Raw genomic sequence first — 24,237 nt, 5'->3', positions numbered from 1 at the left:
AGTCCAGTTTCTCGTGTGTTGGGCTCAAAGCTACGTTTCTTAATCAGGACTTTCCCCTGTGCTGACCCTGAAAGGCACGAATGTGGTGACTGCTGCCAGAGGGTCCAGCCTTAACATCTTTTTTTCCCATCACTGACACACTTTGTACTTCTTAAGAATGGTAGTCGTGTTGCTTTGCTGTTACTCAAAAAGGCGTTTTGCAGCTGACAGTTCAATAATGTCTATTTATATTTTTAAACATTAAGGGTCTCTTGGAAGACTTGGCTCTCGGTCTGTCCTGAGTTAATTCCCACTTTCATAACTCTTTTGTGATGTGCATGAGTTGCTAAATGAAACTGTGACTTTTCTCATTAATTGCATCATGCATATATGACATGAACAGTGAAGTCATTGGCAGGGGGGAAATACAAACCCATTACTTCTTTTAAGGTAAAGAAATACACTGACTGTTTTGTAGGTTTGCATTTTTAGAAGTTAATGCATTAACTTGAAGCCTGTGAGTCTTGTCCTGCTTTCTACTTAGCTCAGTAGCAAAGTGTCGGCTCTGTCTGCTGTATTCCTCCCAAAGCTGCCATTCAGAGCCTGAATCCAAATTAATCTTTGTCAAAACAAAAACAGAGGAACTGACCCTGGAGTGACTAGCAGCACGTTAATTCTTCAATAGTTTCCACCATAATAGGAGGGGGGAAATGAAAAGGAATGAAGTCGGAACAAAGTGAAAGGTTTTCATGCAGTTGTATAATAACAAAAAGAAAGGGAAGACAAGGGAGCAGAAACACAGAGTATACGTAGTCGTTATTGCAAGATTGTCTCCGCAAGCAAATGGTTTTAGGGTGTTAAGACTTGCAAGAGGCCAAAGTAATTTACATGGGTCAATAATATCAAACTGGTTTTATACACCATTGTGATAATATGCCTAAAATATTGTCAATTTTAAACTTTTTACATGGAATAGGAATCACTTTGAAAAAGTGTATCATTCCCTTCAAAAGATTTATTAAAATATTTGAAAGTTGTAGCTAGCAGTTTTGTTATGGGGGTCTCAGTGTTTTCCTGTATTACACTGGATATTATCAGTTACAGTGGGGACAGTGGGGCTCCTCTTTTTTGAGGGTCTTGGTCGTTGGTAATATGATAATCTTATGATCATCTTCACAAAAGAAAGCAAACGAATCCCATTTTGGGGCTCTAATCAAGAGGCGTAGCTGTAAAGTAAACAGAATTTACTACCTGCTCATGTCTCTCCTTACAGTACTCCAAAACTGTTCAGAAATTTGAATATGTATTCAGAAAACTGAATATGTGCCCGAACCTGGAAAGCCCTTCTCAGAGCAGCACCTTATCTGAGATAAGGTTTCATCTATGAGAGGCGGATGTTTAGCTGTATGTCAGCAGTGAAAGGCTATCTGACACCGGTTGTTTCAGACCACAGTGCCAGAATTTAGGACACAGCGAAATCACGGTGTGAAAGTGGTGATACTAGTTAGTGTCAGTAATAGCTGAAGCAGTCATCTGACCACAGTTTTATTGCATAAAGTGTAGTTGTTCTTATTTAGTTTTGATTTTGGCATTATGAAACTTGCAAGCAAGACTCAGACTCTCCTGCTGACTGCTAAAGGTACGATCCGTAACGATGAAGCTAGAGGGAGGCTGAATGTAAGAGATCATTTCCAACTAGAACTCAACCATTTTTTGCTTCCAAAATAAAGACCCTTGTTCCTGTTTTTCAAAAATAAAGCTGTACCAAGGTTCTCTGAAGACCAGCTAGTTTGAACTGTTGCATTTAAGGAAGTCAAGGGATGTTACGTAGAAGAGCTTCTTGCAGGACGTGCTGCCATGGCACTGCTGAGTCATCACAACTCCTCAGTATTATGCTGAGGAAGAAGAGGCAAGTTTTGAAGCAGGCAGATCTTGGCCTGTTAGTGGCTTTCCAAAGAAAGTTAAAAGCAGCACTTGGCTTTTTTTGAGTTTAGTAGAAATCCCATGTACATCTGGAAGAATTGCTGTCTGCTTTCAGTAAGATGCTCCATTTAGTCAGCGGACTGTTGAAGTATTTTTCTAATAACAATGATATTAAAAACCACTTCCTGCAGTTCATCTATATTTACCATTTTAAGCCACAACAGTGTAACAACCTTCATCCTCCCATTCTTTTGATAAAGCTTATTAGTAAAGAAAATCTAGACCTGAAACATTTCTAACAACTGAGGCTGAAACTTAGTCCAGAAGTTGTCAGCGGAGCAGAGCTGAATTAATGAAGTAACTTTTTTTACATCTCAAGGACAATATCTAAATTGCTGGCCTTGAAACTTCTGAGAAATATCAAACTAAATACGAATTTTTTCAACTCCTTAAACTATTTCTCTATTTCACAAATGGATAAACCAAAGCAACTCTTACCATGGTCTTCCTTGTAGGATGGTGAATTGGTACAGGATGGTACATAAGATCTTGAACTGCTGTGTTCTCCATCGCTATGCAAGAACAGGAAATAAAGCATAGAATAAAACAGTCTATTTTGTGAATTGCTGGAAGTACAGGAATTTGTTCTAACCTTAGTATCTCTATTCATTTTCATGTAATTTTCTTCCCCCTGTGGCTAATAAGAGGATCAAGACCTAACATTAAAATGAGACGTAACAAATGGAAAAGTGAAAGTGAGCTGGAGGATGGAGGTGTCATCATGGGCTTCCTGGGGCTCTCAGGCTTGTATGCAAACCCTGAAACGGGAAGGCCGGGTTTTCCTTTCCCCTTCTTCACCTCTTCTTGTTCCCTCCCTCCCATTTTCTCAACTGTAAAATGCTTCAATGTTTCACAGTCACTTTGACGAAAATTGGTACGTGGAAACATTTGCATAGTCTTTGTTCATTCCTAGGCAAAACATGATTTATTGAAGGTTGTAGCTTGACGAGGTAGCATCTGAATATACAAGCACCACTTTTCCACAAGAAAGGAGGGTTTACTTGTCTTTACCCACTTAAAAGTTGAGTCATTTCCTATAAATACATTGAACATAATGAGGATTTAGGCATGAAACGGTCTGTACTAGCATTTTAAGAACGAATTTTGTATTTTTTTGTACACTTGAAATACATGCTAGGCTAATCTTAGAATGCCTTTTAAAGCTTAGTAAGGTCAAATATGTGCTTTGTGCAATCACACACCTAAGTTGTATTTAACTTTTCATTAACTTTTCAGTGTGCTAAAAAAATATGCATAATTCATTTCCCTGCTGTTTTTATGTAACCGTATGATAAATGAATAGGAGAGGGGGGAAAAAGATGAGAGACTGGTGAAGCTTTGTCATGTATGCCTACCACTGAGGAACCACTACCACTGCCAACTCCAAGAACACGCCACTGTAGAGCTTCATTTTTATTCAGATCTCAGTAAGTTATATAATTAAAAGAATATTAATCTGTACTAAGTACATCTACTCAAACACCCCCTTATAATTGTGGAACTTTGCAATAATTACTGCTTTAGTATAGACTTTCTGATTAATATATGCCATTGCGGTTCATTAAAAGTAAGTAATGTGTGTACATAGACTGTGAAAAGTTTTTGGGAATGGATGAAGATTTGCTGGTATCTTTTTGCTGTGCTATGAAAGAGGGCTGCTTTTCCTTTATGGGTTTACTCTCATCTCGTATAATAAAACACCCTTTCTTTCAGATATTGTATCTTCATACCTAAGTTAGCTTTCCTTGGTCTTGCATAACTGAACGTACCGTTACGACTGTCCCCTGTGCTTATACACAGACTACAAGATGATCGTGGTATCTGGGCAGATACTACTTTGCACTGCGTGAGTTGATTCGCTGCCTCATCTAAACCTTTGAGGTTTGCCGTAGTGCAGAAATTTCTGGATTTTCCTTACTGAAGCTCTCATAACATTGAATCAGATGTGTATTTTCAATTTTGCCAATTGTTGAAGACTAAATGCAGAAACAACTAATGAACACTGGTTTACCCAAGAAATAAACCAGAGACAGAAGAAAACTTAAAGAGGAAGCAGTGATAACTTAATTTACAAGACCTAGCCCTGCCTGCCTCCTTCCGCTGCTTATCGAGCAGACCATCTCTGGTACCTCCATTCTGCGCAAATACCTCGTTCCTTTCTTCATCAACAGAGAAAGTACGGGAACAGTTTGGAGTAACCAGAGGTAACAGGGAGAAAGTCTTGATGCTCGTCCCAACCTGTTCATTCCTGGCAAAAAGAAGTCGTTAAAATGTAAACAGAAGGATTTCTGAAAGACTCAGGGATTTTTTAGCCTTACCAGTCACCCCAGAACTGTTTTAGCAAGCTATCACAGAAGGACTGGCAGACCCACCACAATCTTTCAAACCTTATTCTAGCTTGTGCTTTCCAGCATACCCCAGTTCATTCCTGCTGCTGAGATCCAAGCTTTCTAGCCATAATTAGGACAGCTAGCTGTGTGTAGTAACCTTTCGAGTTGCCATGCTCAGGAAAGGTGGCAGATTAGATTTTTTTTTTTCTTCTGCTATTGAGTCAGAAAATCCTGTTTATTTTGGTGAGATATGTGAGTTGTAATGTAATATATAAAAATAATACTTGCCTCATTAGTTAGTGTTTGTAAATGAGGATAGAATATGCATCAGCCCAGAAGCAATAGCAGACTAGTAGCTAAATATCATTTGCGTAGGCGTTGCAGAGAAACCTAAAACATGCAAATTGCATCTTAAGAGAATAATACATAATACTTCTCCTAATGACTTTTTTTTGGTGGGATATCACATACACATAAGAAAAAGTTTAAACTATCTCTAAGAGATAATTATATCTGAAATCTTTGGGGGTGGGTGTCTAGGTGTGGTATTTTTTCAGTGATATATTGGTATTCTGTGTCAAATGCTGTCCCCGGGGTAGTTTTGATCCATTACCACTAATACAGAACTTTTTTGGAATTTTTTTTTTCTCTCTTATCTGTGGTTATCAGTTGACACTATAAATTTATGCTGATGCAAATAAAATCAGAATTTATTGCTTGAGGAAAAAATACAAGTAGTTTTAAACTAGGAGTAATTTTTTACTTAGAAGATCCAGATTAATATGTTGCTGAAAGGCTACAAGAAAACAAAAAGCTGAATGAAAAATAAGAAAAAAGGCTTGTACTTTTTCCATCCAAAATGTATTCCATGTCTGCATTTTTTTTTCTTCCTGCTGTTTGCACTCATCACTAGAAAAAATTCCTCTCCAGATAACAGAAAGATGCAAATGGTGATACTGAAGAGGTCTTAGGAGGCCTGGAATGCCATCTGGATGTACTTCTCTTTTCATTGTTTTATACATATATGTGTGTGTGTGTATGTGTGTGTACAGACACACTCTGGAGTCTAGGAAGAATGCTCCAAACCTCAGCATCATGGTTCAGTATGATGATTATAAGCCTCTATAATCACGATGACATATTAAACGTAGAGGTAAGGTCCTGGTAAGAACTCACTCTTTTAAGAATTAAAGCCTGCAGGTGAGGTTGCACGCCAATGTTAGGGCCGCACACGCTAAGAATATGAACTGTCTGGCTGCCATTTCTGTATGCAGTTAACCACGTAAACTACTGAGACAGCACATCCTATCAGGCATGCCAGTAATTGTGGGATTAATTTGCAAGTAGGCTCGGAGGTACCTGAGCCTGTCCATGTCTGACAGGAACGCTTATGTTCATCTCACCTCAGAGCTCATTTGTAGTAATTGCTATGAGATTCAAAGTGACTATTTATAGAGTGCATTGGAGAAATAAGTACAATATTCATTAGCAGAACTTTTGGCTCGCAGCGGAACAAGTGAAAAAGCAGACTTCAACGTTGATAAATTGCAGAGCAGTCTAACAGCACTGTTAACTTCCTTTTGCAGTGACACGGGTCTCCTGAGTGGATCCAAGGGCTTCCTGATTGTTTTTCCTGGCACCTATGACTTAAAGCAATCACTTGCTCAAAATGCATGTTGGCAGATTTGGCTCGCCCTTGTGCTGTTTTTTATTAAGAGTGCAAGTATGAAAGGTAAGTGGGCTTCCCAACAAAATAGGAAAATGTAATTTACAGCCTTTGAGCCAAAGAAGATGTTTTAAAATGCTATTATTCTCAAAGCCAATGAATTTTACTTACACAAACAGCAGCAAGCTAAATCTGATATTTATAAAATGACCACTGGGACCGTCTCTAGATTCTGTTTGCCTTGCTAAATCCACTTTTATTCTATGTTATTGATAAATATTTTCTTTAAGGAATTTTGTGTAGTATTTTTTCCAGAAATTTCTACTGAACTGATGACAACTAGTATGTAAATCAATTATGCTGTTTTCCCTTGGGAAACTGCTGTAGAAAGCAAGGACTGACTTTTAAATTTATAGGAATGTTGACACAAGTTTGCCAATACTCAGCCTGTTTTCCAGTACTGACCTTCAGATGCTGCTTTGTTTTCACTGCTTTCTTCTGAAATGACCCGCATCCCATGTCCAAAGATCTAATTATCTTCCACATTCACAATCTTTGTTACTAGCACTAAGGATTATGCAAACTGTTGCCTATTTCACTCTACAATGTTTTTTCTCAGAAAACAAAGTCAAACAAATAGTTGAAAAATAAAAAAAAAAGAGAACTATGTCTGAGGAGATTATTTCTGATTATGACTACTGTCCTCAAAATACAGCTAAAAGTTGTCTTTTTTTCTGAACTGTAAAATAACTGTGCTGTGATTTAACAAGCAGTAGTTCACTGTCTTTTGTTTCTTATGTCTACAGTGTTTTCAGGGTTTTTAATTCAACATTGAGTCCATTTGAGCATTTGCCCTCATCTTTCTTCTGAATAAATAAATTCAACAAAATATGTAAGTCATTCTTCAAATGATGCCATTCTTACTAAAACTTTCAATTTTGCTAACTGATTCCTTACAGTAATCTGTGGAATGGGTGTTATATGGGATTTTGGATTTTTTTAAAGCAGCCTTGCTGCATAACTTAAGAGGATTGTCTCAGTGTGTTGCAAAAAGGTCTGAATATTGCAAAAAGCGCCTTCTCACGATTTACTCTATGCATATAAAAGAACTTTGGGACTGCTGATGAGTTCAGGGATAAAAAAAGTTATTCTGACCCCATTTATATATGTGTATTCAGGAGATTATGACAAACCAAGTCAGATTATGCGTCTGGCAAACTAACTTGTGGTCCTTTCAGAAAATATAGAATCATAATATTACATCTTCTCCATTCACCACATTCTTCTGACTCTTTTTTGTTGTGGTGGGTTTTGTGTCCTTTATTTGCAGGCTTGTTGTTTGGTGAGGTTTTTTCTTTGGTGGTTTTTTTTTTGGGTTTTTTTTTTTTTTTTTTGAATAAAGGTGTTGTGAGCACCTCCATCAAGTTCTAAATGCTGGAGAAAATGGTCTTTTATATTGTTTGTCACTAAGCGCTTTTGGGTGCCAGATTGTCAGCTTTGTGTCAGGTTTAACAAATTACTTACAGTTGGAGAATTCTTTTTGCCAGGGAAGTACCAGATTTATTTTATAGAGAAATGAATTGGTAACGTTAAGTCCATCTTACTTCTAGCCAGCGTCACTAGCGCCAGCAGTGTCAGCACAGGAACTTTGCTCAGGCCCTGTGTCTGGCCTTTGCGATTAATTGCTTCTAACATCAGATGGGTGTTGAAGTCCCTCCACTTCCTGCACAGCTGAAGCTAGGCCATATCAAGGTCATTTCATGTACGTGTAAATATAATGTGCGCTTTGCACTTGACTGTTTTTGCTTTGATACTGAATTAGAACTGTGAAATGATGGCTGCAGAATATCCCAATATATCTAATAATCTTTTGCTCAACCTTTTTCTTTTTTTTTTTTTTTTTTTAAACAAAGCAGAGGGCAGATTTTTCTGTCTTCTCCGTGTCTTCTCCTGTAGTGTGTAAGACACTCAAACTTTAAATGCAAAAAACAACTTCCTCATGCTGACTGCTATAAAACTCCATGGCAACGTCACAGAATGTGTTACCGTCACAGCCTTTGTCTGCCATTACTTTTGCTCTTAAAAACAACCGAGATTTAGGACTGGTTGGCTTTTGACTGGGAGACTCTGATGTGAGGGTGTGAAATTACTGCAAGAGATCACACTGGTGATTCACAGGGATACGCTTTCTACTCTATCAGATGCTGGATGTATGCCACAGTTTGGTGGCATATGATACCATGGGAGTTTTTTCTTAATAGCAACTAAGGCTGGGTCTGAACATTCTGGTAATTAAATGTCCGAATTCGTTATAAAAGAGTAGGACTTCATGGCTGAGTGTCAAATATGGGTACTCCAAATATCCTTCCCGGTCCTCACATTTCACAAAGCTCTGTGCTGTTGTATAACAATTCCTTGCACAACATTCTGCCTGCTTCGTAAAGAATGATGACAGGTTTTACGATTGCACTTTGCTCTGTTAATATACGTACTACTACATTTTTGGCAGATCAAGTATCCTTCGCTTTCATTCTTAGTGTTGCCATTTGGCAACAACAGCACTTCAAAAGTAAACTCTGTAAGCGCATAAGGATTCCTTGGGATGGAAGACGTTATGTACATATGAAAACATCATAGTTATATGCTTTCATACACATAATTTTAGAAGTTTCATAAAGAATGCTAAAATACGAATAGCTATTTCATTCTAATGTAATGCAGCCAAACTATAAGTTGTTGAATTGGCATCCATTATCCTCTCTTTTTTGAAATTTACTTGGAATTCCTCCTCCGTTTTATTAGGGTGGAAATTAAGCTCTAGATTGTGAAAATAATGTGAAGCTGAAACCTGAGAACAACTGTCTGACAAGTATAATTCACTTCAAATTTGAGGCAAGCGTAATGCCAAAGCGTTTGGTGATTACAGGATCTCTGCTCCTTTACATTCTTTTGACAAAGGAGATTACTTCCACTCTGCATGTATTACCCCATTAACCAGGAAAATGAGGAAGAATTTACAGGAATACCTAAACCTCACCTGTGAGAGAACGTGCAGTGAATTTAGGGTAAAACATAACACAAATGCTCCTAATCTCCAAAATATGTTGAGAAGTGTTGAACTATAGTAAATTAGTTACTGACGCTATTGTTAACATCATGCTTTATCTTGTAATATTATTAAAACCTCTATGTAAGCGGTTGAGTTCCTGGAAATACTGTAGTAAAAGAAAGAGATCTCCAAAGGAAAAATGAGATGCTGAGACCTCCGTGATGTACTCTCTATAAAAATATGAGGATAGCTTCTAAAGCACTCAGAAACTTAAGAAATTTTATATGACCGTTTGCGTAGGAAAAGGTTTTCATAGGCAGAAGATACTAAAATGAAGAAAGTTGCCTTGTCATTCATTGTTTATCACAAGCGATAAACAGCCGTGCGCTTCTGCTATTTCACCATCATTTACAAATCAGTCGTAGGGGCTATATATCTTAAGATGGAGAGGAAGCAAGCAAAGTAATAATTTGTTTGCACTGCTCTGGCGTTATCAGTCCCAGCTGCAGTAGCTGACCAGCTGTGGATGTTATGACGTGATGAATTATATGCTCGAAACTGTCTTTCCGTGTAATATTTAAATCCTGAGCTCTGCACTGTGATCCTCAGTGTTTAATAGGTGTGGTTGTGTGTGGAATTTAGTTTTTTTTGTGAAAACAGTCTGTAGGATGTAATGTTTTTATGCAGCGCAGAGTTATCAGCGAAATGTGTTTGCGTGCAGCTAGTAAGAATGCCCATCTAATGCTTTTCAAATGGTACTCCAATCATCTGCTTTAAATGATTAATAAGCACAAGCTGAAAATAGCACCACAGTTACCTAATGTTTGCATGATTATTTTTGTAAACATTTCATTCAGGGTTTCTCTGCCATCTTTCTAAGCATTGTCAAAAGAGAAACGTTGCTATTCTTGATTAGTTTTTCTCAGTTTGTTTGATCTTCATCACGACCCGGAGAGATGCAGCAGGGGAAAGCACCAGAAATGCTGATTCTCAGTTGACAGCAAGCATGTGGTTTAAGATCAAATGAGAAAACTAATCCCGATATTTGCAGAATAGTTACAGGTTTCTAATTTTTTCCAAAGCTAGTAACTGAACTCGGTGAGAACTACAAGTCTCTATTTTGCTAATGAGCTTGTCTGAAAGCACTACAAAAATACGGTCACAGCTTCTGGTTTTAAATAAGTTGGAAATAGTTTTAAAAGATGGGGAGGGATTTGTACTTTTGTTATGTTGGCTGTCCTACTTTTTCGTTAAGTCCTTGCTGTGATAAGGTTAAGACTGGAATTTAAATGTGTTAAGGAAGAAGCCAAGATAGTAATCAGAATATAATTAATAGCGTATCATCTCTCAAACAACCAGGGATGGCCAGCGCTGCTATCCACCAATAAAAAGTGGTGGAAGATTTCCAGTTTCCCAAGTAAAATGCTCGTGGTGTTCACTGTAGGGGTCTACAGGTGTTGTGTGATGTGTATGAATCCTTTACACCAAACAAAAATCCATCCCATCTACGACAGATTTTCTTTTGCTCTTCAAAATTCACTCTATTTCAGTTCAGTTTTGGAGACATTCAGGAATTGTTTTTAACTCTCATGGTGTAAAGACTATACGGCACAGCAGAACGGATATGAAATCTAATTTAAGCCTATGGGTAAAACCAGGATGGTTTGGTTAAATACTCAACAGTAACTACTCTGGCAGTGTTCCAAAGATGCCATCCTCTTTTGGGCACTGTTGTGAGGAAAGGTAGTACCTTCAAATCTAGGTTGTGGGCTTTTTTTAACTATTTTTCTAATACCAGAGTGTTAGTTCCTGAGTCTACACAATGTACATCATCTGTACATCATACTTCATTCATAAAGTAAAAATACACATACATTTTTCCAAAGGTCCTGTATCCCAGTCCAGGACTCTCCATCTCTCAGAATCAGGGTCAGGCCTTCCCCTTGCGATTTTGGGAGAATTCTGACTGAAAACTGTGACTATTAAGAAAAAAAAAAAAGGAAGAAGGAAGTGGTCGTCGTGTTAAACCTTTGCCATTGACAAAGGTGACTAAAGCCCTTCCCACTAAGGGGGGACTGGAGCCGCCCTCACCTGCACGGCGTCTCCGCGCGGTTCCCGCCACTGCCCCGACATCTTGCGAGCACCCGCGGTCTGACAGGCAAATTTTAACGTAATAACTTAAAACAGTGCAAACCTGAGGGGGAAAGGGTGGTCCCCACGCCCCTTCTCCGTCCCTGCAGCCCCCTCCCGGCCCTCGCCCACGGCGCCCTCGTCCCTGAGGGGCTGAGAAGGGTGGGAAGCGGGGGCCGAGGGGCGCCGCCACCTCCGCGCCCCCCGCAGCCCTGGCGGAGCTGGGCGCGGCGCCGGCCTCTCCCCGCTGAGGGGAGCCCCTGCCCTGCCGGGGGAGGCGAGGCGAGCCTCCGCTGGGGCCGGCACAGGCACCTCGGCGGGGAGGGGAGAGGCGCTGCCCGCCCCCCCTTCCCCCTCAGGGGTTCCCCGCTCGCCGCGGCCCCGCTAAGTCTGAGGGAGCGCCGCCGCCGCCCACCGCAGCGCAACGGCCCGGCGCAGGAGGGAGGCGCCGTGCGCGGCCCGACTCCCTGGGCGCCGCCGCTGAGGGGGGACAGCGGCTGCCTCTGCGCTCCCGCCGGCTCCGCTCGACTCGGCTTCGCTTGCCGGCTCAGGTAGGAGCGGGAGCCCGGCGCGGCCCGGCTGCCGGGGGGGACTGTGGGGAGCGACGACCCCCGGGGGCTGCTCCGTGCTGAGGTGACCTTGAGGCGCGGGGGGTGGCGGGGGAGCGCTGCCGGGGCCGAGCCCGCCCCGGAGGGGTGGCGGGGGGAGCGGGATGCGGTTGAAGGATGTTTTCAGGCGGTGAACGGAGGCGGCTCTGCCGAGGGAGGGCTGCGTGTGTGGCTGCCGCGGGGGAAAGCCGCCTCACGCAGCTCTTCGGTCTCGGTCAGTGTGTGGAGCCCGGCGGGTGCTGTCGTGACAGGAATAGGAGGTGGCCGCGCTCCCTGAGCCCTGCCTGGGCAGCCCGAAGGCTGGGAGCGGGGTGGCGGCGGCGGAGCCCCGCGCCGGCCCGCCCGAGGCACCGCGGACCCCGCAGCAGCGCGCCCGACGGGAGCCCCAGCAGCCCCGGGGACCGGGCTCCGGGCGCCAAGTTTCTCTTCTTAGGAATATTTATTTGAGGGTGTGAACAGGAGGCTGATGCCCCTCAGCCCCGTTCCCGCGGCGGGGCTGTGCGGGACGGGGAGCTGGGGGTAGAAGAAGCCCCTCAGGCGCCCCGTCGCCGCCGTGTCCGCGGGCGGGGGCAGCCGCCCGGCTCCTGCGCCTGCAGCCCGGCTCTGCTCCGGTGCGGCGGGGCCGGGGCTTATCCCTCTCTTTTTTTCCACTGGGGGATTTAAACACGTTTTACAAGCGGTAATATTCCAGTTCGGAGCACCTCAGAGCCCGAGGAAAGCTGCGGCGGGAGGTAACTTTGCCCGGGTCACCCCGACACCATCCACGGAGGTGCCCCCAAGCCCGGCTCGGGGCTCCGCCGGAGCGCCCCTCACGCCGCCTTTATGTCACTGGACATAATGGATTATTTTTCTAAAATTCTGATTTAGGGACTGTACTAGAAATGAGAAAGAAGGAACGTTGTCTTCCGTTACGTATCTTTGAAAGGCCTGTTGTGTTGTAGGTGGAGGAAACATCTCTTTTACTTAATTAAACTGTCAAAAAGTTCACTTCGTTCTTTGTGTTTCTTGCTGATCATTTTTTGCTTGTATTTTTTTCCTTCTTATTGTTGTGCTGTTTTATCACATTACACCAACACAACTTAATCCCGTGCTAATACTTTCTTTACTTTCTTCTTATTTCAAGTGTATTTTGTAGTAAAGTGATATTTGAGAAGCGTGGATACCAAGATAAGGTGCTGGGAAGATAGGCAAGCTGAAAGCAATGGTGTAGAGTAGGACTTCACTGCTGCTGGGATAAACTAAAATGTAAGTTTATTAACAGTGTGAAAGTTGATGCTGCTGTAACTCAACTCCCATACGGTAAAAAGAAATCTTTTCAAGAATACTGGTGTCTTGCTGGTAGATACTGCAAGCCCTTAGTTACGTAAGCAGCTCTTTGAAAGTGAGTGGAACTGCATGCAAACAGTCATGTTCGCAGGTAGCACTTCGTTTCTGATCTTGTCCATTCATCTACACGTGACTAATTTTCATGTGGTGGCTCAAATAGAATTCTGCACTTTCATGACTTTTATGTGAAGAAGCAGTTGTTTTTCTGTGTATCTTGCTAATAAAGTAGTTCAGTGGTTCAGTGTTCTTTTTAACGAGCCCCATTTTCAAAGTGAGCATTGGTATAAGTGCTTCATAAAGCAAAAGAGTACGTATTAAATGTTTAGTTTAGTGTCAATACTAACACTTTCACTTTAACATTTAATGGAATGAGTGTAGGGTTTTATGTTACCTTCAATTCGTATTTGATATCATTACCAGTATCGTTCTTTGCTCACATGCTATAAATCCAGGACCACAACCTCTTGATTATCTAGGGTATTGAATGGGGTATTGATCCAAATTTCTGGCATGTCTCTCTATCCAAACCATGTATTTTAACCATTCAGTTGTCCATTTCCTGATTATGTTAAGTAAATTTTAATTTTTTTTAACAAGTTCCATGGGGAGATAATGGGTATACTTATATTGCTATCCTGTAATGGTGTCACCTCAATAGGATTAGTTTTGGAGCAGTGCAATGGGGAGAGCAAACGGACCACTATAATAGCCAGTGGGTTTGGTTTGGTTTTCCTCAAGTAGGCATTTGGTGTCATTTGAGATGCCTTGGGATACCCCTCCTGGCCTTTCACACAGCTTCAGAGGGCTTGTGAGTTTCTGCTGTGTCCTATGTCACCTATCGGACACAATAGGGGAGCACCTCAGATGATGGCATTAGCGACCTCGTAGTAGATAGCTGAGTCAAACCTGGTGCATTTGTCTGGTTCCTTATCTTCTGTTAGCTAAGAATGAAGCGCTGCAGATCACTTAACCACAGTAACTTTAGTGATGTGACTAGAAAATATGACTATTTGTCTGAATATAGATAATCCTCTAGGTGTTACCTTAGAGTTTATCTACATCAACAAAACCTGCGTATTCTGGTTATTTGCTCAAAACTTATAATAGACAGTTTAAATTATACAAAGTGAGGTCAAAGAGAAAATTCTGATGCTCAAAATACCCTAAAACTTGCATCGTAACTTCAGAATAGGTGCAGGATGATGAGCACAGTTGGGGAAAAATATCTGTGTTGACCATGAGGAAAAGCAGAGGAATTACACAAGAGTTAAAGTGATTGTTCTAATGACAGTCCGATGGGAGATGGTAGTGGAGGAGATAACTGGGAACAGGAGAAATGTTTACATTTAAACAAAATTGTGTGGCTGCTGAAATCTTTTAAAATAAACATTTGAACAAAGTTCAAACTTCTGATGAAGCTTACCATTGGAATGTGTGTGTCAGATATACTTAAGAATGCTGTTTAAAAACAGAGCTTTTCATATAATGTATACTCTGCAGTAAATATTTGCAATTTTCAAAATTCACAGTGGAACTTAGGTTGTCCTTTGAAAGAAAAAAATATGTAAAAACTAAGTAAGTAAATATAAGTATAAATGCAGACTATTTTAAGAATAGAAGTGGCAAATGCAAAAGGATAAAATAGTTTTAATTATCTGAAAAGGAAAAGTCTAAAATCTTTGAGAAAGGTAAAGTGAACGTGGACATGTAATATTTACGTGTAATAGGATAATAGATGTGACAGTAATACGTGTCTTAGTGGCTGAGATACATGTTGGTCTCAGTATATTCATGCTACAAAAAATCAGTTAAATCAGAAAGGCTAATTTTTTTCCAAAGCCTACTGTGAAAACAGGTTTCATCTTCCACAAATGGAGTTATTTAGGAGTGAAGTATTCCATTTTATAGGTGTGACCAACTCTTTCGTATTCACTGGGTCTGATATAGTGTATCCTAAGGGATGTGTTAACTGGCATTTTCCTGGGTCACTCCATACACATCAGCATGGGCTTGTATCTAAAGGTCATTGTGTAAAAGGCCTTGTTTTCACATACTGTGAACTTTACTTTCAGAATTCTTGAATGTGTTGTGACGTATAAATAAAATAGCTGGTGTGCTGTAGGGACACCCTCCACGCACTGGAATGTAAACCAAAAAGGCTTTATATGTTTATTGGAGGCAGAAGTTGCTACATATTTAACACGTACAATAGGAAGTGTATTTTGGAGGGTTCATTGCATGCCTTTAAGTGTGCAGAAAAAGACCATTTCTGAAGAGCCTGAGTTCCTTCAGTCTGTATGCTCAGGTCAGCACCCTTGTAGCCTCAGTTGCAGTTCTCCTGTGGAAGCTTATTTGTCTGCTTTCAGCTATTTCTCTCCTCTGATCTAATGGCCTCACATTGCTGGCAGATTTTACAGTCTTCCCATCGCTCCTATTTCAAGGCCGTACGTCCCAAGAACTGCTCAGCTTCCAGAAATTGCCATATTTGGAGTGCCAGATACTTCTGAAGGCAAACTTGTGGTGCAATTTCTGAATGTCTGCGAAAGAGTAACAGCAGTGCTGTCGTGTACGAGGTAGTACAGTTGTCGTAATACAAGAATCTTTTTTTGCACAGTGAATTTATTCATTGTATAGTGTAGTGCCTTTAAAAAGTAATAGCAGTGGGTTTTTCAGAACCAAAACTGCTTTCTTTCATTGGTGCATCTTGTGAAGGAGGTACTTTGTCCTGCATGCATGTAGCAGTCTCTTATGTATGCATTGTACGTGTATGTGGAAACCATCACATGGGTTTGCAGGTTCGTCAAGGAAGGGTTGATTTTAATGGTTGAAGGGACAGGATTTGGAGCTGCAAGACTGAATCACGTGTCTTTCTCACACCCACCAAGTTTCGCAGCAGTGTGACCTTGGATGTGCATTTTAAATTTTGAAAAAATTTGTGCAGTATGAAGCCCAGGACACGGAAGCTGTCTCTATTCAGCATTTGTATTTCTAAGATTAATAAATCATTAATTCCATAGTGTTTGGGGAATTACCCTTAGCCTAATTTATTTATTAACATGTTTAAAATAACTTATATTGAACTTCATGAAAAGTATTTCTAATATAAAAACACCCATCAGGGATGAAGATTGCTTAAAAATATTGCAGCTGCAGGTGTACACTCCATATTACATTTCTCTCTTCTTAATATGCTTTAGGATTCAGGAGTTTTCTGAAAAACAGGACCTTTTTTTTTCTTGGTGGTTAACAGTGAGGCTAACACCTAGCATATTCCTTTTGATACCCCATTATGAGCAGGAGATACTTTTCAAGCCTCTGGATAGCAAAAATCACAGTGTCACCTTGAATGTATTTGCTGATCATATATATTCTATCCTGTTGTTGAACAGCTGTTCTTCGTCAGTGGAGGTTATTCCCACTAATGGGAAATCTTCCATCATGGAAGATGTGACTGCATTCAGCAGAACATACAAAATAGGCTCATATATTAGGCTACTCAGCATTTCAGTTTTTGTGATTCAGGTTATTTCCTTGGTATTTTAAACCTTTCTGTAATATTGTTATTATTTAAACAGACTAATAATGTTTAAGAGGATTGAAATAGTAGGAATTTTGTTTTCAGGGTATGTTCTCTGTAACCAAAATTGGAAGCTCCCAATAGGTTGATGGGTTTCTAGAGAGTATTCTAATAGGTGTCTTGAAATGTTTTTAAGCAGCAGTATTAAATGAGATTTGTCATAATCAAGAGCAGGAAAATGTTCTTTGCTGTCATCAGATTTCCTAGCAATTCTGTTGATGTCAATCGCTGAACCTTAAGGTAAATACAGGTTATTCCCAAAAAATGAAGATTTATATTCTTTGTTGTCAGAGGAAATTGGTCTGTGCATTTTTAGGTGCTGGTCTACACTCTCAGCAAAAGCAAAACAGTAATTTTGAGAATAAGCTTACACAAGAAAAACTAATTGGTGGCAATATTAGGTGTATATACAGCTGCTTTGCAGCACTGAACTTGTAGTCTTAAGTTGAAATGCAGCTTTAATGCGTTGCTTTATTCTACAAAATCTACATGTTCAGCATTTTTCTAATGTGTGAAGCATTTTACTAGCTTTAAATCAGTTTTTGTGCACAAAAAAAAAGACTGGCATGAGTTTTGGCCTGTAAGTAGTAGAAAGTAATTACATGAAGACAAAATGTCAAAATTTTATCTGGAAAAGATCTATTCCATGTTATTGGGGTTTTCTTAATTACAGTAAGTATCAAGTGTCCAAAAGCCCTGATGAAAACTGGGCCCATTTTTGGTTAAACATGCAAATGACAGAAGAATCATTCTGGAAGAGGTAGAATGATTCTTGAAAGATGAAATACTCTGAAAAATTAATGTGTTATACACTGTAGCCCTGCTGATTCTGTGTCAAGTGCTAAAGAATTTGAGAGCAATAGGAACAAGAAAATGCCATTATGGTCTGTGGGGGCATGGTCTTAAGAGGTTCGTTTCCTCCAGAAGATACAGTACTATGTTGCTTTTCGTGTGACCCAACGGTGTTCCCTTCATATTTTTTCTTGGCACTGCTAACATTTATTGCTCCCTAGCTAAATAAGATGACAAGACAGAGTTGCATTTACTGTGAATTTTCTTTGATTTTTTTTTTTCTTCCTTTTTTTGACTCAGGTTTTGCAATTTTCTGGAGAGTAAAGAAGAACTGAAAGGTTAATTTATGTGCAGCACTCCTGTAATACGTTTTGGCATTACATATGCCTTTTTTTAAAATACCGTAATAATATTTCTTACTTATAGTCTACAGTGGCTTCTGGGTCCCTTTCAGCAGAACTCCACTTATCTCTGTTTTGTATTTTTGCTTAATTTCTAGATTTGTACTTGCTTTGCAGCTTACTTTTTGACAAGTTCTTAAAGATACTAAGTTTTATTTTGAATTTTGAGCTTGTCCGCTTGTGGATTGAAAGTGATAAGAACCCTATCTGCTTACTTCACAAACATTTTTTTCTCTACTGAAAATTGTTCATGTGTACAGCCAGCTATGAGATATATTCTTGCAGTGTGCTACGTGAAATTACGTTCCATTGACAGTGAATTTTAGTAATCACTTTTAATTTGTGTGGCAGTTGGTTCGGTTCTTTATTTTTCAAGAAACTGTGCACCACTAAGCTGCAGTTTCCTATCAGTCCTCTGCTAAGCTGTGATTTCATATCAGTCCTTACTGTCCTGTGAAAATATCATGTCGGTCAGTTAGTGAAAGCCTTACTGTAGCCAGTATAATTTGCCTGTTACTGGGTTTTTCTTCTTTAATCGGCCAGTTACTATATCAAAAAGGAAATGTCATTGGTTTGATGTTTAGATTATTTTCAGGCACTTAATCCTTCAGGTGCTTTCGTGATGATTTAACTTGTTTCGGCATCTTCCTGGGAAAAAAAGGGAGATGGATTGGTTTGCAGTTTCTTGAGTCGGACTTGCTTCTCCTTTTGAAGTTGCATACTATTTTTGCCTCTCCACAGTCCTTTGTGAACTTTACCCTTTACTTCGTTCGTGCATTATTGAATATAATAGCTAATGTTTGGGGATGGCTTTAGGTAATTCCATAAGCGCTCTGCAGTGAACTTCATCATTCTCTATCAAACTGAGTATGTCTGGCTTCTTTCGATATTTTTTTATCCTATTCTTTTTTCCTTCAGGCCTGTAGTCCTGTCTTCTTGTTAAAAATCACTTTAGAAAATATTTTGCTTTTCATTATCCTTTGGATGGAGACATTAAAAGAATATGAAGGAGGAGCTTACTTCCGCTGTATTTATAGATCCTTTTCCTATTGCCATTTGATGTCCCTCATTAGTTGTTGATCCTCTTTTGGGTTGGCTCATTTGGATCATACCCAAGATGCTACTTCCATTCTTTTTCACTTGTTCTCTGTTAAATGCTCATTTCACCTTTTGTACAATCTCTTCTGATAGTTGAAGCCTTTAAAGGCTCTGGAAGCAACAGTAATAGCCCCTTACAGTGCTTCCTATATTCTCTCTGCACTGAGATAATCTGTTGCACTATTTTATACAGCCATTGTTGATAACTGTCAACTGAACTCCTTGATCATCTCTTCAAGAGATGATACAAATCATTTGGCTGAGTTTGCTGAAGTTCCTGCCCCAAATTCCAGTTCTTTTTTTGTGCTTCTTTCACATCTTCCTTTCAATATGCTAGTGAATTCTCTGGAGTTGTGATAATGCTTACTTGAAATGTATTGCTGCCCTTAAAATCTCAGCCAGTGCTTTCCTGTTGATCAGAATAAAATACAACTGCAGCATATTCCATGTTTGTACCTTTCTCTTGTTAGCACAGCTCCACCTTGATAATATGACATGTCTCCTCCTCAAGGGAGCAGTATGAAAAGATTTAAAAAATGCATGTATGTGATGACTAGGGCATAGGATGGGGGAATGAAGACTCCGTGTTTTTACATGCTTTGTTAGGGGACATTTTCTGCCTTCATACAGGTTGCTTACCATTTCTGGGCTGTTGTATCAGATTAATAATTAAACTGCTACAATATGCAACCAACCTGCCTGTTTCAAGGGTTAATTCATCACAACTTGTAAAGCTACTGAGAATTTTTGATAGAAAATACTGTTGTAAGTGCAAAGCACTGTTTGTATCTGCAAGGTATCTCTAATGTTACTCAAAAAGAATATTAAAGCCACTTACCTAAATAGGAGTGAAGTGTGGTGGGTTCTACGTACACACAAATGACCAAGTCTCTTCTCTATGTGAAAACATAAGGTTTTTTGGTGGTGTTCTTGCAGACAGCATTCTGAGAACCAGTGCATTTCAAGAGGAAGAGCCTGCCTAGAACAGAGTACCCTTTCAGTTAAAATTTCATCCTGCTCTAGGGAGGGAATATCACATTTGTAAACCTAGCACTAAGCGTTGTGTTCTTGTCAAGAGACCATTTCCAAATAACGTTTATGGCCTGATTGTCAAATAAGTTATAGGTAACGCAGTAGAAATATTTAATGTATTAAGGGCAGGATTTTTAAAAAGGCAGGAATGGAAGCCAAATGGAATTTTAAGTCCTGTTGGCTTGTCAGTGGGATTTGTGCGTCTATAAGTTGGATGTTTTTGAAAATTGCACTCTAAATTGGTGACTAATAGAGCTCTTCCTATGATAATGGTATAAAAAGGCTTACAAGTTACCATTAATAATTCAACTGAAGATTATTGGAGTCCGATTCAGTACATCCTGAAAATGATGAAAAGTTTCTCTCATTGATTTTAGTGGCTTTGGGTTACGTTGTTAGGGCGCTCTGATGTAATAATGTACTTTTGGGGGATAATTTTTCCCCTTCCAATGCATCTAGGTAGCCAGAGTTGAAAGTCATAATTTACAGGAGAAACAGATGATGGAGTCTTCTTTGATGCTCTTTATGTACCGGTATTTGCAAGTATGTGTAAGATGCTCTTCCCCTGAGCGCAGGAAGAATCAGGCAAAGTGGGTTTCTCTCTGCCAGCTTTCCATAGCAGAAGCTGCGAGGTGGGTTTCCTTGGGCAGGGCAGTGGGAGGTGGACTCTGGGGTAGCTGTTACTGCTCTGCAGTGTGAGCTCTGCATCAAATGGAGCAGCGGCAGTGCCCTGCTGTCCCTCCAGCCTCCCTCCAGCAGCGCACTGGCATGGCCGGTGCCACAGCCTACCCTGTTCCGCACCACTGAGGAGCCGGCTGGTTTCATCATTCCCTCTGTCTTTTACTGTCTGCCTCTCCTCTTCCATTTTACCTCTCTCTTTCCATTCTCAAAAAATGTCACCTTAAACCATTTGAAGTCCTAAAGAGTCTTATGTTTGATATTGCTTTGGATGGAAACATGCCTTCTACAGCTGTTGTAAATGAGGGATGTCAATTAAACCTATAAGTTTTATCCAACCAGAATTTTCAAGCATCTCAGAAGCACAGCATTATCTTTGGGTAATCTGTGTATGAATACAAAAAATAGAAGCCCCGTGTTATGTATTTGTGGGGGACATAAAATCTGTAAATGAACAACAATGGATCACTGGTATTTTTAATAAAGCAGACATAATTTTTAGAGATTGTAGAGACATGTGGAATTCTTGTTATCATATCAATATCTGTGAAAAGAGATTGGATAATCAAAACAAAGATTTGTGAAAATATGTTCATTAACACTGAAAGATAAACTGATAGGTCCAGATGGCTCTGCAAGGGAGAGAGATATTTTTCTAAATGAAAATACAGAGGTACTGGTGTTGAACTGGAAGTACTTTCGTGTTCTCACACCACCACTCAGTGCCTGTTAGCAGGCTGCTCTGTAGCAGCTATGGGTGTACAGCACTGATGTCTTTTCAACTTGAATAAAATTCTGCTTCAGACGTGACCGTGCCTGAATTTCTCTGTCTGTGGAAGCGAGTATTGCACACTGAAGGGCACTTGGAGAAGTTGAAGTGAACACTTGTGGGTGCATGCAGTAGTGTTTAGTTCTCATGTGAAAGCTTTCTTCAGTGCAGGGGGGAAAGGCTTTTCCAACACATTACCATATATGACTTTGGGCTTTGTAACCTTCCTATGATTCAGCCAAATTTTTTTTTGCATATTTCTGTGTAAATATGGTGAAAGAAATAAGAGGTTGGTGGAGCTTACTGTATCCATTCTGATTTTAAACGTGTGACTTCTGGAAGAAAATTGTAGCCATAAATGCTTTGCTGTTCTGAGGGGAAGGTATACAGAAGGAAAAGCCATAGGATGACTATAAGTGTTGAACAATAAAACCGGAACAAAAAGCTTTCTATAAATAGTAGCATGGTCCCAGTTCAGTGAAGTACTTAAGCATATGTCTAAATCCCTCCTTGTTCAACACAGCACTTCATGTGCATTTGAATTCTGCTGAAATAAAGCATTAAACAGCAGGCTTAAGTGCTTAGTTGAATTAGGGGCTGCATCTATGTAGACAGGCCTGGAGAGAAGGATGATTTTCTTCCTGGGAAAATGGTATGCTGTAAGCCTTTACGGCCTAATATTTTCTATGAAATTTCTGACATTGTGCACTGACCAATTAACTTGCAGAACTATTGGACATTAAAGTATTACATAGTAATTGTGCTCTGTTATTCCAAAATTATGTTTTGCTATTTGCAAATTGGTCAGACTTAATGATAGCTGCTGCCTTTGTAGCAGTAGGACCTGTATTCTCTACTAAAGTGAATTTCCAGTTTTTTGGTAAAACTAGTACAATGAGGATTTTCCTCGTGACATCAGTGAAGCAGTCAGTACTCAGGAATTCAAAGCACGGGCTTCTCCATCCAGGTACCCCTGTTAGCACTCTGTCAAGGAGTTTTCAGAGGCACGTAAAGACCATTTTGATTGACAGTTTTTGAGTTACCTAGATAAGACCTCTTCCAAAGGCTTATTTTCTCAGAAAATATTTAGCACCTATTTTCTTAAAAATGAAATCTAGTTAACCATTTCAGTTTTTTCAATGTATTAGTCATTCTTGAAACTATTCTACAGGGATCCTGACTAGTGGTTGTGTTGGCTGGCTGGATCGATCAGAAAGCAACGCTTAGAAAGTGTGTCTCAATTAGGCTAAAATAATGAAAATACAACACATCCTGCTTTTTTATAACATGGACATATACAGCTAACCAGACACTTTTTTCATTTGTAGGTGTATGGAGGTTATAAAACTTAGATTTCCATGGGGATGGAAACTTCAATATGTCACTCCCTTGTCAGGGATTCTGAGGTACAGACTTGGCTTTTGAGAATCCTGCTCCGAGCCCCTGCTCTGATTGACAGCGTAGCTTTCAGATCTCTCAAAATTAATCAGACCCAGGATTCCCCAAATGCATTTCAGTGTATTAGTTATGAGTCAGCTCACTAGTTATGAGAGTCAGCTTCATAGCTAGGATACTTTTTTTTCTTTGTTTCCCATGGAAATCTGGGTGAAGTAGGTAAGTAGTGAGTAGTCAAACTTTTGATAAAGCGAAGTTTGGGCCAAAAAATGTTCTGTTTTAATGAAACAGAATTACCACGGTGATCTGGCAGACATATATATATATATATATATATATATATATATATATATATATATATATATATGTGGCCCATGGATCTAGAAGACCACTTTCAAAAATAGTCACTGAAGTATGGGGACTCTTTAAAAAGAAGTCTGTACAGCCCAATTCATACCTAGTGCTAGTTGCCTGTCAATCGCAGTTCTAGAGCACACTGCCTTTGTTTTGTTTACTTCACTATTTTTCTGTTGAACAAATCTGTATACCTATTTTGTATGTGTGCATTAAGTCCCTATCGGGAAAAGCACACTGTACAAATGGTTAATTTGAATGTTACACATTTGAGCTGATTAAAGAAATTCTAATCTGGATCTTTACATAGTCAGTTATGAAGGAGTTTCATAATTTAAACCAGATCAAGTCTATAAGGTCATAATAAGCTCATGTAAATCTCCCAAGTGTAATAAAGTTGAAATATTTCAATTGTATAATTAAAAACACCCCTCTGTAAATATTTGAGTGAAAGTCCCTTGTTGCTTTACATTAAATTTCATTAGGGCACATACAGCTTTGAAGAAGTGCCATTTTGATCTGATTCAAAGGTCAACTGTTGCGAATCATGGTTAATGTCATAATGTTCTCTTACTTCATGTGCTGCATTTGGCACTTTTAAGTTATACAAAATGAGCTTTATCTGTTTTGAACTTCATACTGTGTGAATGGCAGTTTCTGTAGCAAGGATCAAAATATCTATTAGAAACAGGATCAAAATACAAAAATCAAGCTGTAGAATGACACATAACTTCTACTAAAATTAATGAAGTTATAGTATGTGATGTAATTAAGCAGGTTGGTAGATAAGAAATTAATGAGCTGATCTTTGTGAAATATGCAGACTGAGTAACTTCCCATAGAATATTAGTGTGGAAGTGACAGATTAGATTGGAAGTAAACTGACGAGGTGTTTGATGACCTGATGCTGAAATTGTACGTGTAATGAAGCAAACCAGTTTTGCCAAATATATGTCTCTATCAGGCTTCCTCTTCAAAACACTGAAAATAAGTTCAGCGTTTTTAATTAAATGTTCAGGAGCTGTTTTCTTAAGGTAGCGTGGCAAATAAATTGTTTAGTTATTTAGTCC

General features: G+C 39.7%; 1 protein-coding gene across 2 annotated transcripts in view; it reads left to right on the top strand.

Annotated features, from left to right (window-relative positions):
- Nucleotides 1–11,489: 11,489 nt before the first annotated feature.
- ATP2B2 (ATPase plasma membrane Ca2+ transporting 2) overlaps nucleotides 11,490–24,237 on the top strand; it is a 429,063-nt gene continuing 416,315 nt past the window's right edge. For both annotated transcript variants that reach the window (XM_063348415.1, XM_063348414.1), the window contains exon 1: nucleotides 11,490–11,688. The gene's annotated coding sequence lies outside the window, so the exon portion shown is untranslated. The remainder of the gene's footprint in view (nucleotides 11,689–24,237) is intronic.

The sequence above is a fragment of the Chroicocephalus ridibundus genome, chromosome 10, assembly GCF_963924245.1.
Source record: "Chroicocephalus ridibundus chromosome 10, bChrRid1.1, whole genome shotgun sequence".
NCBI classification, from domain to species: domain Eukaryota; kingdom Metazoa; phylum Chordata; class Aves; order Charadriiformes; family Laridae; genus Chroicocephalus; species Chroicocephalus ridibundus.
This window is presented reverse-complemented; position numbering and strand designations above follow the sequence as displayed.